Below are 17199 nucleotides of genomic sequence, written 5' to 3' on the forward strand. Positions count from 1 at the left end.
TTCGCCTGTATCCCATAATAATTCAGATTAAAATCAACACGTGCCGCGGGAAATATTGCTGTACCATCAAGACTTGACATAATATGATACAAAATAATATCCAGGATAATGTGTATCCATATATTGAAAGAGGAAACATCCAAATTCAACAATGATCTTATTCCACTTTAATCTTCAATATATCACGATAAAACCTGATAAAACGGTATTTTACATTCGATCGTCCGTTCTCCGAACTATGCGAGTGACGAAATTACAAATTACACACTTCTAATTTCAAATCTGGCGAAACAAGCGCCAGCAGAGTCGATCCTAGCTACGCATCAGCACACGGAGAGTACCAAATCGATTTTGCGGTTGCAGCTTTTTCCTCGAGGTCTCGTCGCGATAGAAACGATCGTCCTCGATCGATCTACTTTTTCCGCGACGACTGTTAACGGTATTTTTCCTCGAGATGGAAGGGCCGAAGGAAGTGCGTGTTCAGCGGGCGAGCGTCGTGCGTACAAAGGGGCGACTTCGTGGGACCTGGGCCCAGCCAGGGTCGTTTTCGCGAGGCCCGATAGCCGACAATTACGCGGTCGCGGCGATTGGCCGGGCTGTTTTCGCGGGAAGCGTGGACCAATCGAGGCACCGGGTATTACCTCCTCTCCTCTCCGTCTCTCTCTCACTCCTCTTATCTCGCTTTCTCTCTTCGGTTCTCTCCTCTCCTAGAGTACTACTCGCCGTGCCGCAACGAGCATGCTTTAGTCTAGTCAGAGCTGCACCCGTGGGTGAACCCGCACAGCGCACCTGTAATCTCGCCACCTGCGCGATCCAGCGATCGTTGAGGAGCACGGGAAAAAGTCGCGGTCCTTCTTCTTCCTCTCTCCATAGTTTATTATCGTCTTCGCTGTTTTCATCCTTTCCCGTCGACGAAGACGATCTCTAGTCAGTGCGAGGTGCGAAATCGGCGCTGCGGCGGATTCCTGAGAGGTGCTCGAGCGCGAAAAACTCGGAGAGTCGAAGAAGAATATCCTCGAGTGCCGTGTGTAATGCGGTGTGTCATATTGTGCGTTATATGGTGGATTCATTCGGACACCTTAGGGAATCAATAAAATATGCGATGCCAATTAGAAACCCGTCCGACCGCCACGAATAGGAATAAAACGCTAGCGATAAATAGTTGAGAAAAACTTCACTCGACTTCCATGCAGTATCGATGCACGAGCGTGATTAATCGTAGTTCAGTGAACTGTCCGAGATCCTGCGGGGCTCCCAGTGATAAACTCACAAGTAACACTACCCAAGTGTCACACGCCGATTTTGATAAGCTTTGAATATGTTGTTGTCTAGGTCAAAATATGAGATACATATTTTTTTATATCGGCCCGTTTTGCCATTAAGGGGGTGAAACACCCTCTTGAAAAAAATCGGGTTTTATATTTCTTAGCGAATACCGTCGAAACAATAAAACATATAAGAAAAAGTTTCAAGTAAAAGTTTCATGGATTCTAATGTACTTTATATCAGATTTTTCGAAAATGTCAGATTTTTCGAAATTCCTTTCCCCCTCCACAATTTTTGAAAATTTTAAAATTTATCTTTCAGCAAAACTTCAAGCATATTTAACGACAATTCAACCATATATGATAAGGTCATATTCCGAAAACGCATTTTTCAAAAATAAGCTAAAAGTACCTCTATATCGCTACATACGCGCCCCGTCCGTATTCTCGTATTTAATACGCTAGTTACTCCTGGCAACAGTTTTTTCGCACAGAGATAACAATGAAGTCGGGGGATTACTTTTAATTAACAAAATAAGTCAGGTTCTCGCCCTCTGCCGGACCCAGAAATGGTCAACGTAGAGCTGACAAGAAAATTTTACTTTTTTTATTTTTTTCAATATTTCTAAATTTGTTTGTTTTTTTCTCTATAATTGCATATATACTAACATTTCTTATAAATCTGATTGCACTGTTATAAAGTACATTAGAATCCATAAAACTTTTACTTGAAACTTTTTCTTATATGTTTTATTGTTTCGACGGTATTCGCTAAGAAATATAAAACCCGATTTTTTTCAAGAGGGTGTTTCACCCCCTTAATGGCAAAACGGGCCGATATAAAAAAATATGTATCTCATATTTTGACCTAGACAACAACATATTCAAAGCTTATCAAAATCGGCGTGTGACACTTGGGTAGTGTTACTTGTCAGTGCCGCGATGAAGAGTGTCAGTCATAAAAACAGATAAATTCGTATCAACGCGAAATTGACCTGTCACGCTAAACGCCATAATGACCGCGTGACGTGAACGAGACATCGGTCGACGGTGCAACGTCTCCATCATGGACGCCGGGCGACAGCTCGGTCAATGGCAACGTAACCGACGATCTTGGACGATGACATGGTTAATCGCTCGGTGATTAGCGACTAAATGTTAACGAGTTTCCGCAATCTCCAGCGCTCGAGCCAAAGAAACACAAGCAGTCGCGTGGTGCAGGTAATTTTGGTCTCTCTCCGTTTCTCTCACTCGGTGACTTTTTCTCTTTCGTCTCGCCGATATACGGACATCATCGGTCAAATGATCGACGACATCCGCGCGATCGGACGCGAGCAAGTCGCTCTTTATCTCTCATCGCGTCGAAGAAACTCGATAAGAGCTCGCTGGATAGTGACACAACTACGAGGATAACGAGGATTTATGGCGGGCTAGGTGGACTGTACATCAGGTTCGAGAAAGCCGAGGGATTCATTACCGACCGTGGAAGAAATCCTCGGCGATCCACGGTGAGATCTATTCGCGATCTCACAGGACGAAGCCGGACCGCGGAAAAGCGATCCGTCACGCGTCGGCGCATATTTTCCCAGTGGCACGCGTGCGTTTCTTTTCGCGCTAACGCGATACGACAAATGGTATAAATAAATTGAATTTTTGTAGAATACCGTCTTCAACTTTGAAAAATCGAAAAGGTAACGATGCGTGACATTGGTGTCTTTGAAATATTGGGAAATTAGTAATATTTTTAATTAATTCTGCTTAAATAAGACAATCTCTCAGGGAGGAAGATGGATGTCAAAAGTGAAAGATTCCTGACAAATGGATATTAATGTTAGTATTGAATTTGACAACAAGATTCTTATTCAATTACAAATTAATGAAATTGGAATTTTATGTAAATTAAGACTTCGCAATTTTCGCGACCATTAAAAATGGTGTCATCGAGCGTGTCATCAATGGCCATTTAGCAGCGCACGTGCATGCTTGTCACGTGCGTGCAAATTGATGGTAGCCTGACTGCATCGATTGGATGCATATATTATACGTAATTCTTCCAACCTGGCAACTATACATTGATATATATCATTTATTTGTGAATATTTCTACTTTTTATATTTTTATTAGGGGTGTGATTTAGTTTTGAGGGTTTTTTTTGCTCAAAAACGCATGTATTTAAATATGATAATGAATGAATACCTTAATCAAAATATTTTCCTTCCTTTTCTATAACTTTTTCCCATCTTTCTGGCAACAGATGGATTCCACCACGATGAAATCACTCTTCTTTTGAGTCGATCCAGTCGTCGACGAATTTTCGCGCTTCTTCGAAATTATGAAAGTGTGTATCCTCTAAAGCGTGTTGCATCGACCGGAACAAATAATAATCGCATGGAGAATACGCGGGGTGTGGTAAGACTTCCCATTCAAGCTCTAATAGTGTTTGTTTCACTGATAACGCAACGTCAGGTCGAGCGTTGTCACGAAGAAGAATCACTTTCCGCCGTTTACTCGCAATTGGTGGTCGTTTTTGGTCCAATGCTTGCTTCGACTTGTACAATTGGTGTCGATAACGATCAACCGTGACAGTCTCGTGCGGATTTAACAGCTCATAGTACACTATCCCACCAAATACAGAGCATTACTTTTCAACCGTGAATATTGCGTCTCGGAGTGGATGTTGATGGTTCGCCTGGATCCACCCATGATTTTCTGCGTTTCGGATTATCAAAATAGATCCACTTTTCATCCCCAGTAACAATCCGAGACAAAGGACTCTTCTTTTTTTGCCTGGCGATCAACGAAATGCAAATGTTCAACCGGTTCGCAATCGCACTTTCCGATAATTGATGTCGAACCCATTTCCCTTCTTTCTGAATTTTTCCCGTTTCATGTAAATGTTTGGTAACTGTTGTTCGATCAACATTTAATGCTCTGGCAAGTTCTGAAGTGGATTGTGTTGGATTGTCGTGCAATAATGCTTGCAAATCTGCATTTTCAAGCTTTCTTGGTTGTCCCGAGCGTTCTTTGTCCCTCACATCAGTATCACCACTTTTAAAGCGTCTAAACCAGTATTCACGCGTCTTAATTGATGGGGCAGAATCACCACAAGTTTCGACAAGAATTCTATAACCGTCAGCCGCAGTTTTCTTTTGATTAAAAAACAAAAGCAACGCATGTCGAAAATGCTGTTTCGGAAGTTGCATTTTTACGATGATATAAACACGACTGTTATTGCATCTATTGCTATAATGCTACTAAATGTCATGGATAATGTCAACGCTGTAAGAAAGAACAGTTATCGGAAACAGCTATTGGAACAAACTGACACTACAGCCATCTGTTGCAAAACCCTCAAAACTAAATCACACTCCTAATATATTAAATCAGTGTTAATCTACCTTATCATAATTTAATTAAAATTTACACTTTCTTCTTAGATCGGGGAGATTTTAATGTTTATAATATCGATCTAAAATATTAGGCATATTATTAGCTTACAATATCTCTCAGTTTCCCGATATATGTATAATTTATAATTTGTATAATTTCCCGATATGTATAATTTAAACATTGCAGCTCTGATAATGAATCTTACAGCACAATACAATGTAACACATCGGAATTCTGATAGTATCAAAATATCAAAGTAGCGTCCCTGCCAGTTCTTACTTGTTGCATCCTCGCTCGATCGCGGATCCGACCGACGTAATCGACACTTGGATCGCGCGGGATCGATAAATCTTCGCGCCACGCTCGCGATCGTTCGCTCGCTTCCCATGGAAGGGAAGGACCCCCATCGTACCGCCGCGGTATTCCGCTGGTGCGAGTAAACGAGCAAATTCGTAGGTTGCGGTCCCTCCTACGGGCTCTACGGTATGCCGCGCCCGATCGAACCCCATAAGTCACGGGGCTCGAATACTGTGTTTAAGCCGCGCGGGCTCATTCTCTCGTCCATTATCCCCCGTGCGTGCCGGGCCCCGAAATATTTTCCAAGATTCACGGTATCGCGGAGGTTGAGGCACGCAAATCGCGTGCGCTTCCCGGGCCGATCGAAAAAAATCGTGCATGTATAAATCTATAAATCTCCAACTTGCGTTAAATATTTAATTGGTGATTTCAATAAACAGTGATTTTAATTACATTCTCTATCGTAATCTTACGTCATTCTATAATTTATATTCGCATTACCTGGTGCGAATATAAATATATTTTTATATTACAGTTTAATTTATAATATATTTACAATAGTACAGTGCGTCATATCCATCAACATATCCACTTTTAAAAAGCCGTGTTAAATCAAATCGAAATCATTGTTGCCTCTTTTCCGCGACGCTGATTGGATATCTCGATTCGCGTTGTGCGTTATGTTCAGTTTAGATTACCATCGCGCGGCTGTCTTCGCGTGGAGGTTAACAATTTAGTAGAGTGTGATAATTGTGCATATAATAAATAATAGATGAATATTATTATTCGAAAACATTAATAATATTGAAAAATAAAATAGCGCGCGCCTGTGTTGTATTGGTAACAATATAAATATCCCAGAATTCCTCGGAAAAAGAAAACAATTTAATGGCTAGAACTTCTTCATTTATTGTTTTAACGAATTTTAAATCATCGAGAACTCTATGCAATATGCCAAATAACAATATAAATAGCACAGGACTTCTCGGAAAAAGAAAAAAATTTTATAAGCTAGAACTTTTTCATTTCTAAATCTAAAGGGTTTTCACTGGCCGAGAGCTATTCGCATTATGCCAAATAACAATATAAATAGCACAGAACTCCTCGGAAAAAGAAAAACCTTTTAATGGCTAGAACTTTTTCATTTGTTGTTTTAACGAATTTTAAATCATCGAAGACTCTAGGCAATATGCCAAATAACAATATAAATAGCACAGAACTCCTCGGAAAAAGAAAAAATTTTCATAGCTAGAACTTTTTTATTTCTAAAATCTAAAGGATTTTCAATCGTCGAAAACTCTTCGCAATATGCCAAATCCACTCTTAAAAAAGCCTTAAAAAAGTCTTAAATGTCTTCGCGTGGAGGTTAACAATTTGGTAGAGTGTGATAATTGTGCATATAATAAATAATAGATGAATATTATTAGTCGAAAACATTATTAATATATAAAAATAAAATGGTACGCGCATAGCTCGCGCCTGTGTGTACTAGTAAAATAAATTTTGCATTGTATATGTACCATAATCTTTCGTGTCACAGTGAATACACAGTGAAATATCCGATTATTATTCAGAAGTAAGTCGTCGCTTCAGAATTCGTGATTGTAGGATTAAATGCCAGGCCTCTCGCTCTGTTTCTAGCTCTTAGCTGTGAAGAGTAATGTCGCGATACCACATTTCGTCGTGAACTTACTGCTCGCCGTGCGCTTATTAGCGCGAAGCGAGCAGAAGCAGTTTAGATGTCGAAGGCGCGATCTCGCGCTTGCACCGTTGGAATAACGCGCGTTCCACGGTGCGACATTCCGCGGGGAATAAATTAGCGCGATCGACCGTCGGGAAATCAACGCTCCTGTAAAAAGATAACAACCGGATAAACGGTGGCGAGGCAACGTGCGACAGGTCGGTCGACGTTAAGCGACCAGATCAACGATAGCGATGATTCTAATTAAGCGGCGCGCGCGAGCGAATCCACTTCGATTTAATTGACGCTGGCACGCGACATCTTCGATGAACGATCCTGTCTGAATCAGGATCGGAACGAGATGAGAAGAGAGAGAGAAGAGCTTGTTGGGAAATATAAATCTCACAAACTTTTCTAGTCAGCAATCTGATTTAGTTATTGCTGAAATTCTTTCTGATTCAGTTATTGTTGAAATTAATTTTACTATTATTTTATTTGATTTGATAGAGGTATCTTGCATATTAGAATTTATATTTATAATTTATATTTTACTTATAATTATAGTTATATGTTGTTATTTATATAATATTTATATATTTTTATTAGGATCTATTTTTTTATCTCAATATTATATTATTTATTTATTATTATATATAAGGGAGACCAAAATAGTTATAATTTGATTATTGTATAATCTCTATAAATTTCATATTTTTAAATCTCTTTTTAAATTTGACTGTTATTTTTTATTCCAGGGGACCTGAAGCGGCGGCACTCCTGGAGCAGCGAGGTCGACTATCAGCCGGCGGAAACGGAAGCTATTACTACCTCGGGGGGAGATCCCGCTGTTCCAGTCCCCTCGGACGACGACGGAATCTCCTACAAGGTATCGTATCGTATTTCCTCTCATAATCCCACGTAATCTCTCTCGAGATGATTCGGATTTTACAAACGCAAAGAAACGACTGCGATTTCAAACAGCAGTAAAGAGTAAATCGGATAATATAAAGGGAACAAATTGCTTGCAAATAAACGAAGAACGCTTGAAAGCTTAATTGTATATTATAGGTAGAAGATATCTTTTCACAAAGTCGTGGATTTTCTCATTTATGATAATTATACATTGCTTTATTTATTTATTTATTTTATTACCATTTTATTATTTATTTTATTTTATTACAGATGATTTCTATACAATTTCAGGTTCTGTAATTGATTTTTCTAAAAATTTTATTTTTATGCTACATTATCTTCACAATCCAATCTCAATTTTTCGGGGAAACGAAAAATCGACTCTGTCCTCGTGAAAATTTCGAGTGCAGCAATGGACGTCGGTCTCGAGAGAGTTCAGCGGCATTTAACCGAAATTACATTTCGCGTGTACGAGTGGATCATTGCACGCGCGGTGCAACGGTGCATCTTCTTTTACTACTGCGGCCGGACAACCGCGCCGGTGACCATAAAATCTTGAGTGCCGCTCGGCTTTTAACAACGTTGCTGCACCGCTCGGTTGCAACTGCAGAAACTGCATATTTCAACGGGCTCATCTTTGCGTGTCAATGACTCCGACACTTTGCTCGAAAGAAAACGGGAGTACAATCTTTCCTTTCTTCTCCTTCTTCTTTTCTCTTTTTCTTCTTTTCATCTTGATTCCCATTGAAATTGAGGAAACCATTGTGGATCTCGTGCAACCGTTGGAAATATTTTGGATATGATGGGATATATTCTCGACGTAATTTAATTTTGTTATGAAAGAAGCGAGGAAGAAGAAGAAAAATATAAAAGAAAGCTGACTTCGTGTGCTCACTGGTGCGAAGAGTTTTGCGGCACGCTTAGTGATGCAGCTCGCGTGATGCAATTTAATAAACGCGCGAACAGTGTGCAATAACTTTACGCATTTGCATCGAACACCCTCGCTTATCTGGCAAACGACAGTTCGGTACCTCCGTTCGGTATCTTTTTTTCGCTTCCCTCAACTTGCCTCGCTCACGCGACTTGCGCGGTTCAAAACACGCCGAATGCAAATAGCTCCTTCCATTCTCTTCTCTTCTCCACCACCCCTTTAAGGGGGTATTCTAGTGTAAAAGCGGAATTTGTATGCTATTTTGGTGAATTTTTTTTGAAAAAAGTATAAGGTTTTTTGAGGCAGGGTTTTCCCTGCTTATTCATAAATATTTGGTGTATGTTTCCAAATTTTTGTAGTAGACAATAACTATAAATAAGCGCTGCACATGATATTAAATAAGAACATGAAAAAAAAAAGTTGGTCCATGGTTCCCATGATTTCAGCTGTTCTGCTCATCTGAAACAAAAAAGCCAAAGAGATTCTTAATTAGTATGAGTGTGGCTATAGCAGGTACCAGAATGAAAAAAAAATGTTGAAAATTTAAAACATGACTTCATTGAGAAAATTAAGTTTCAATTTGTGCCATTTTTTTCACCATTGAAGGGCTGTAGAAATTCCAAAAAACAATATTTCGACTTGATCGTGGTAGGGGCTATAGCCACACATATACTGAAGATGTGTGCAAAAGCCTGAGTCAATTGATTAACTGGTTTTTGAGATATCATGGGAACCAATTTGAAAAACATGGTCTCGAGAAAAACACGTTTAAAGTTTTTCATACTGATTACATAGAGATAATGTTACTTACGATCAATCGGCTAGTCCAGGGCCATACAGGGGACATTCCTCTTGTTCGTAGAAGTCCTGCAGAGCTGATCTCTCTTCCCTGCGATTCGTTCTCTGATCTCGAGAGAAGTTAGTGGAGCGCCCCTCCGAGCGGGTGACACGAGCTTCGTTCCGGGAGTTTGCGTACATCACCGCTTGCTGACCAATACTAACTCCCATCACGTTCATAAGTTTGAAAATTGGCATAAATCCTTTATTGAAAATTATAACTGCCAAGAATGTTGCTATTTCAACAACTTTCACGCCAGCATGGAGATGTTTTGGAGCAAAAGTCCAAATCAATGAATTTAGAGATTCATTGTACTATGTAACCTGTACTATACAAAGGCTCCAATTCAAATGTACGACCTTCAAAGAATAACGATCTTCCGACCCTACCTAAAATACTAACACAATGCTCTGTTGTGTGCCGCGCGGTCCAACCGCCGAGCGCGCGCCAGGGGTCATTTTCTATTAGGTGCTATTACTTTGTTAATTTTGCGAATCGGGCTAAATCTTCTCGCAGACATATTTTCCATACCATATACTTGCAAAATATGCCAAAAAAAAAATTCGATTTTTCTGACATGCTACACTAGAATACCCCCTTAAGGGGGTATCCTAGTGTAAAAGCGGAATTTGTATGCTATTTTGGTGAATTTTTTTTGAAAAAAGTATAAGGTTTTTTGAGGCAGGGTTTTCCCTGCTTATTCATAAATATTTGGTGTATGTTTCCAAATTTTTGTAGTAGACAATAACTATAAATAAGCGCTGCACATGATATTAAATAAGAACATGAAAAAAAAAAGTTGGTCCATGGTTCCCATGATTTCAGCTGTTCTGCTCATCTGAAACAAAAAAGCCAAAGAGATTCTTAATTAGTATGAGTGTGGCTATAGCAGGTACCAGAATGAAAAAAAAATGTTGAAAATTTAAAACATGACTTCATTGAGAAAATTAAGTTTCAATTTGTGCCATTTTTTTCACCATTGAAGGGCTGTAGAAATTCCAAAAAACAATATTTCGACTTGATCGTGGTAGGGGCTATAGCCACACATATACTGAAGATGTGTGCAAAAGCCTGAGTCAATTGATTAACTGGTTTTTGAGATATCATGGGAACCAATTTGAAAAACATGGTCTCGAGAAAAACACGTTTAAAGTTTTTCATACTGATTACATAGAGATAATGTTACTTACGATCAATCGGCTAGTCCAGGGCCATACAGGGGACATTCCTCTTGTTCGTAGAAGTCCTGCAGAGCTGATCTCTCTTCCCTGCGATTCGTTCTCTGATCTCGAGAGAAGTTAGTGGAGCGCCCCTCCGAGCGGGTGACACGAGCTTCGTTCCGGGAGTTTGCGTACATCACCGCTTGCTGACCAATACTAACTCCCATCACGTTCATAAGTTTGAAAATTGGCATAAATCCTTTATTGAAAATTATAACTGCCAAGAATGTTGCTATTTCAACAACTTTCACGCCAGCATGGAGATGTTTTGGAGCAAAAGTCCAAATCAATGAATTTAGAGATTCATTGTACTATGTAACCTGTACTATACAAAGGCTCCAATTCAAATGTACGACCTTCAAAGAATAACGATCTTCCGACCCTACCTAAAATACTAACGCAATGCTCTGTTGTGTGCCGCGCGGTCCAACCGCCGAGCGCGCGCCAGGGGTCATTTTCTATTAGGTGCTATTACTTTGTTAATTTTGCGAATTGGGCTAAATCTTCTCGCAGACATATTTTCCATACCATATACTTGCAAAATATGCCAAAAACAAATTCGATTTTTCTGACATGCTACACTAGAATACCCCCTTAACCGTCCGACGATTTCACGCTCGAGATGCATCTTTCATCACGTAAGAAGCGAGCCGCATCGCTTCTCGGAAACCATCGTGTTTCCATGTACAGGGCGACTACCCTTACTTCATCTCGAGAGCGAAGAAGATGCGGGACGAGGTGGAAGAAGAAGAAGAAAATTTAAGGAGACAGTGGAAGCGAAGGGAAACGGGAGAAAATCGCGCGGAAAGAAACGCCCGTAGTATTTTTAGGCGATGTAACGAGTGCGCATGAGGGCCATTCGTTTTCTTTCTCCCGTCTTGATGATTCCATGGATGGGCATGATGCGATGATGCTCATTCCTTCATGGGGCAGCTATAAAGGATTCCAAGGCCACGGGCTGATTGCGCGGCCGAATTCGCAAAAACCGTCGTCTTTGTTGCCGTCTTCGCGAGGTTTCGCCGATGAATTTTCACGGCGGTCCTTTATTTCAACTCGTTCGATTGCGTGCGTTCCTCTCTTGGGATCAATGATATCGAGAGACAGAAATACAGGCAAGAAGGAAGACTAGTTCATGATCAAAGTTCATTTAGCGAAAGTCAAATCTGTAATCGAAGGACAAAATCTCTCATTGGATGAAAGATATGATTATTTATTTGTTGTGTAATAAGTAGAGGAAAGTCCCCGATTATGAGATACCATATCGATTTTGCCGAATGTTAGGAAATCTATAGGCAGAATTTAAAAATGTAATACGTTATCTTGAAGAGAATTTAATAAGCTTTAGGTTGGTGAAATGAAAAATCGAATTTAAATATTATTTTTTCTGAAAATTAAACAAATTTGAAAAAAGAGCTTTACGCAAGATCGCGAAAGTGTGCTCCTAATATAAGATACCTTGAGAAATCGGTGTTAAAAGTGCAAAATACATCAGTATTGCAAGTAAAAAACTTTATTAGATATTTTTATAAAAATACTGCTGCCACAGCCTTCGCCAAATCTTCACGGTTCCACTGTCGACGCTTCCTCGTTTCCCTAACCTCCATAGTCAGATTCTATAAAAATTAAATACACAAAAATTCGCAACATAAATTCGTATTAACTTTTCTTTAACCTTAACGTAGTATTTTCTTTCTTTTTATTACACTACATAATCTTCATATTCGAGCAATAATTATCTCATATTAAGAGTACCCTGAATATCTCGTTATACGAGCCACGCGCCCAGCGGTTCCGCGATCATGAAATCTAACTTCTACAATTAAGCAATTCAACAAATCGCGTATTTTCCTGTTACTACGATTCTACTCTATCATTGCACACTGAATTTATTGCCAACCATTTCTTTATTATGTAATAAACAAGGTTTAAAGTTCCTTTGACATGTTCACAATTTCACAAACCTTTTCTTGCAAAAGCTAAACGCAATAACGAACAATGAATTTTTCACTAAATATATTTTACACCAAGAGTAATAAGTTTATGGTGGAGTTAACAGATGGTGCTCACTAGTTTAGCAGAAACTCCACTATCTCATATTAGGAGCAATCTCATACTAGGGGATTCTCCTCTAATAATTAATATATTGAAAATAATATCTCTGTAGTGTCATCGAGGTGAGATTAAAGTGACTTTTTATTTTCAATACATATTATAATAAAAGATATTTCTCGTAAAGTAATTTTCTGTCTTCATAAATGTTTTTTATCGGCACGTAAACGCGTTCGTAAGCGCAAATCTTTAGTAAGATCATGATGGCTAAATCTAAATCAAATCTAAATCAAATCTAAATCAACAATGACGCAGTTTCTCTTTCGATAAACGTTGGAAATATATTATTAATTTTTTTAGATTTACGTGGAGGTCCTTCGAAGCGTGAGACCGCCGAATTTACGGAACAATCCGACCCCGCCTTGGGATTCGTCGCGTTATCATTTTATCGCGCCGTCCAGAGTTCATAATCGGACTCGTCTTCTCGGTTTCGACGGTCTCTGTTTCGCTTGAGCAGGATCGTAAAGCGATAAGCGATGTCCGCGAGGATAATTCGCACGATAAGAGAATCGTTGCGCGAGTAATCAAATGGACAACCGGCCGAAAAGACGAACCACACTCGCCACTTTGGAAAAAACGGACGAAGCTTTTATGGGATTCGTGAATTTTTATGCCTCGAATTCAAACACCCGAGTCGTGCTGGACGGCCTCATAAACGGCCGTTTCTTCCTGTCTCCTCATGAGAAGAACCGTCGCTCCTCTCTCATCAAGATATCGCGAGTACAGACTAATCTTATCGTGTCTCAAGTCCGAAATGCAAATATTTCTGTACACAGTTTTGCTCACGTAATCGCGCGTCGCACATATAAATGAACGTTCCGTGATTCCTGAATATTCCTCATTTTCTCTGCTGACTCCGAGGAGGAAGCGAGCTTCAACTTGTTCCTTGATCGATCGATCGATCGCGCGATCAACATGATTTTTAAGCAACAAGTTTTCCTTGCCGCGGACCGCTGCGGATGCATTCCGCGCTACGCGCGACGAACGCACGAACAAGGAGCTCGATTCCATCTCGATCACGGAGTTCCTTCTTCTTTCACCAGGTCATGTCGTTCCGCTAAGCGAAAAGCGGATTTCGCAGTGTTTGAAGACAAAAACGGAATTCTCACCACTATCGATCACAACCGTTTTTCGCGAGAAAGACGCAATGATACGCGGTGGAGAATCCTGAAGATTCTCTGAAGAAGGAAGAATTAGTCATGTTTTCTTTTCTTTTAAAATCTTTTAATTGTAGTTTAGATTTTGTATATTATTCCCGAATTTATATTTTATATTGTGTTATCATTTAAAATTAATAATATCATATGTTGGTTAATACTCAATTTAATATTAATATTAACATCTTTTCCCTGGATAATCATATCTTTCTGATTTTCCTTCGGTTCTTTACTGTTATTTACTGTTACTCGATAGTTTCTCCATATAATAACAATATTTTATCACGCTTACCCTTGATTGTCGATACCATATGGTATAGAATATTTTACATTCTCTCCTATCGTTCCCGAGATCACTTTAGTATCCCGGAATCACTAGTCTGCGGGGGATAAATCTCGTCGATGGTTGTTACCGCGTCTCGGGTGAAAGATGCTTCGAGCGTACGCTAAATACGGAGATAGGCAAACGCATAGATAGTATTTTATTATGATTTATGATCGGCTGCAGAACGCGTAACGTAAATTACACAAACGTGGTAAACAAGATGGATCATAAATCGGACTACAAATACTGGAGGAAAGGCCTCCGGGGGTTACAAAGACCGAGTGATGGAGAACAAACGACAAAACATCATCGCGTGCACATTGATGTACAGTTTATTTTATTCCAGAATTATTCTGGCAAAAACTGTTTTATTTGCAGGACAACTAACGAAAATATTCGGACGTTTATTTTATGAATAAAATATACATAAATTTATTTTACAGCTTGTGCTTACCAAAATTGAAGCTTCGGATTCTAAACTCTTAAACTAATACACGTATTTTAATTAAAACTTTTCAATTTACAGATTGATTAAACATTGCACTCCCGGTATACATTAATATACTATTTATACTCGCAACGATAATATTGGGTCGTCCGGAAAATTCGTGCCGATTTTGAAGGAAAATTCAAAGGCAACATTTTTTTATGTCGATAAATATTTATTGACTTATGTGTGCACCGTTTTGTTTCACAACCTTTGTCCATCTTTCACGCAACTGGAAGATTCCATTCTCCCAGAACTTCTTAGGTTTCTCGGCGAAAAACTCCTCAAGGTGGTTTTTTATGTCGATCAAAGAGTTGAAGTTCTTGCCGCTAAGAGAATTTTGCAAAGACCTAAATAAGTGAAAGTCTGAAGGTGCAATGTCTGGTGAATACGGTGGGTGAGGTAGCACATCCCAGCCAAACTCCAACAATTTTTGTCGGGTAGTCAAAGAAACATGAGGTCTGGCATTGTCCTGATGGAACACGACGCCCTTCCTATTAGCTAATTCTGGACGTTTTTCCTGAATCGCTGTCTTTAATTCGTCCAGTTGCGAGCAGTACTTATCTGCATTTATCGTTTGGTTGTGTGGTAGGAGCTCATAATATAGGATTCCTTTCCAATCCCACCAGACACAGAGCATGACTTTTTTTGGATGAAGGCCGGCTTTCGGAGTGGTTAATGCTGGTTCATTTCGCTTACCCCAGGATCTTTTTCGTTCTACATTGTTGTAAATGATCCATTTTTCGTCACCCGTCACTAATTGCTTCAAAAATGGTACGTTTTCGTTGCGCTTGTACAGCGAGTCGCAGATGGAAATGCGATCCGTTAAATTTGTTTCGGCCAAATTATGCGGAACCCATACATCATAGCGACTTACGTAACCAAGCTTCACTACATGATCGTGGACAGTGGTTTTCGATATTTTCAGTATCTCTGCTAATTCACGTGTCGTGTAGCGCGGGTTATTCTCGATCAGTGTCTTGATTTGGTCATCATCAGTAGTAGAGGGTCTGCCCGAGCGTTCTTGGTCTTTAAGGTTAAAATCACCAGCTCTAAACTTAGCGAACCACTTACGTACGGTTCTTTCAGCTAAAGCGCCTTCTCCGTAAACAGAACATATCGAATTTGTTGCTTGTGGGGCATTTTTGCCTTTCCGGTAATAGAAAAGCATCAAGTGTCTAAAATGTTCTTTGTTTTCTTCCATCTTCAAAAGAGTACAAAACTGACACGAATCAATTTATCTGAAACAACTTTTTTCCTAAAGATGCGTTGAAATGTCACCCCTAAGCATATGTATATAAATCGTATGTTTTTAATAACATTGATATATTCAGACATGTTCCAACGTCATCTATTAAAAATCGGCACGAACTTTCCGGACGACCCAATAGCTACGCGGATGCGTACATGCAAATTATTATGCAAATAGGGAATGGAATAGAGGGTGGAACGCGGAATATATTGGGTTGGCCAAAAAGTAATTCGTTTTTTTCCAATAGATGGACATACATGTCTTGAAATGTAACTAACTTCATTCTAAACCGCAAATTCATTATGTAGGTTAACGACTCACGGTTCAAGCTTGTTTTAGAAAAAGAAAGTACGCGATTTCGTTAACAATTGTTTGTTTGCCGTCGATTTCAAACTGGAAAATCAAAAAGAACATTTTCGTCATGTTTTGTTTTATTACTTCCGAAAAGGGAAAAACGCTGTGCAAGCTCATAAAAAGTTATGTCATGTATATGGCGAAGATGCTTTAAAACTGCGGCAGTGTCAAAATTGGTTTACTAAATTTCGATCTGCAGATTTTAATGTGAAAGATGCACCACGCTCAGGAAGGCCAATCAAAATTGATGGTGACAAAATAAAGGCACTGATCGATTCGAATCGGCGGTTAACGACACGAGAGATTGCTGAGAATCTTAACATATCGAAATCGAGTGTTGAAAAGCATTTAAAACGACTTGGATACATTAGTAAGCTCGATATTTGGGTAGCACATGAGCTCAAAGAAATTCGTCTCACTAAGCGTATTGACATCTGCGATTCTCTTTTGAAACGTGAGGAAAATGATCGATTTTTGAAACGTATGATAACGGGCGACGAAAAATGGATCGTCTACAACAACGTCAAACGAAAAAGATGGTGGAGCAAGCGTGATGAACCTGCTGAAAGCACTTGAAAAGCAGATATTCACCAAAGAAAGATTATGCTGTCAGTCTGGTGGGACTTTAAAGGTATTGTGTATTTTGAGCTGCTTGCGAGGAATCAAACCATTAATTCAGACGTATACTGTCGTCAACTGGATAAATTAAATGATGCCATCAAACAGAAACGTCGAGAATTGGTGAATCGCAAAGGCGTTGTGTTTCACCACGATAACGCTAGACCACGTACAAGTTTGGTCACTCGTGAAAAATTGTTGCAGCTTGGATGGGATGTGTTACCATGATGTTACCACATCCACCATATTCGCCAGACCTGGCACCATCAGATTACCATTCGTTTCGTTCTTTGCAAAACGCCTTGAATGGTAAAACCTTTACTGCTGATGAGGATATCAAATCGTTGTTGGAATTGTTTTTTG

General features: G+C 39.5%; 1 protein-coding gene across 1 annotated transcript in view; it reads left to right on the forward strand.

The window, feature by feature from the left end:
* The first annotated feature begins 2669 nt into the window (after positions 1-2669).
* Positions 2670-17199, forward strand: part of LOC105286101 — a 34895-nt gene continuing 20365 nt past the window's right edge. Inside the window, exons 1-2 of the mRNA XM_026974601.1 lie at positions 2670-2773; positions 7389-7519. The gene's annotated coding sequence lies outside the window, so the exon portion shown is untranslated. The remainder of the gene's footprint in view (positions 2774-7388; positions 7520-17199) is intronic.

The sequence above is a fragment of the Ooceraea biroi genome, chromosome 13 (genome assembly GCF_003672135.1).
Source record: "Ooceraea biroi isolate clonal line C1 chromosome 13, Obir_v5.4, whole genome shotgun sequence".
Classification (NCBI taxonomy): Eukaryota; Metazoa; Arthropoda; class Insecta; order Hymenoptera; family Formicidae; genus Ooceraea; species Ooceraea biroi.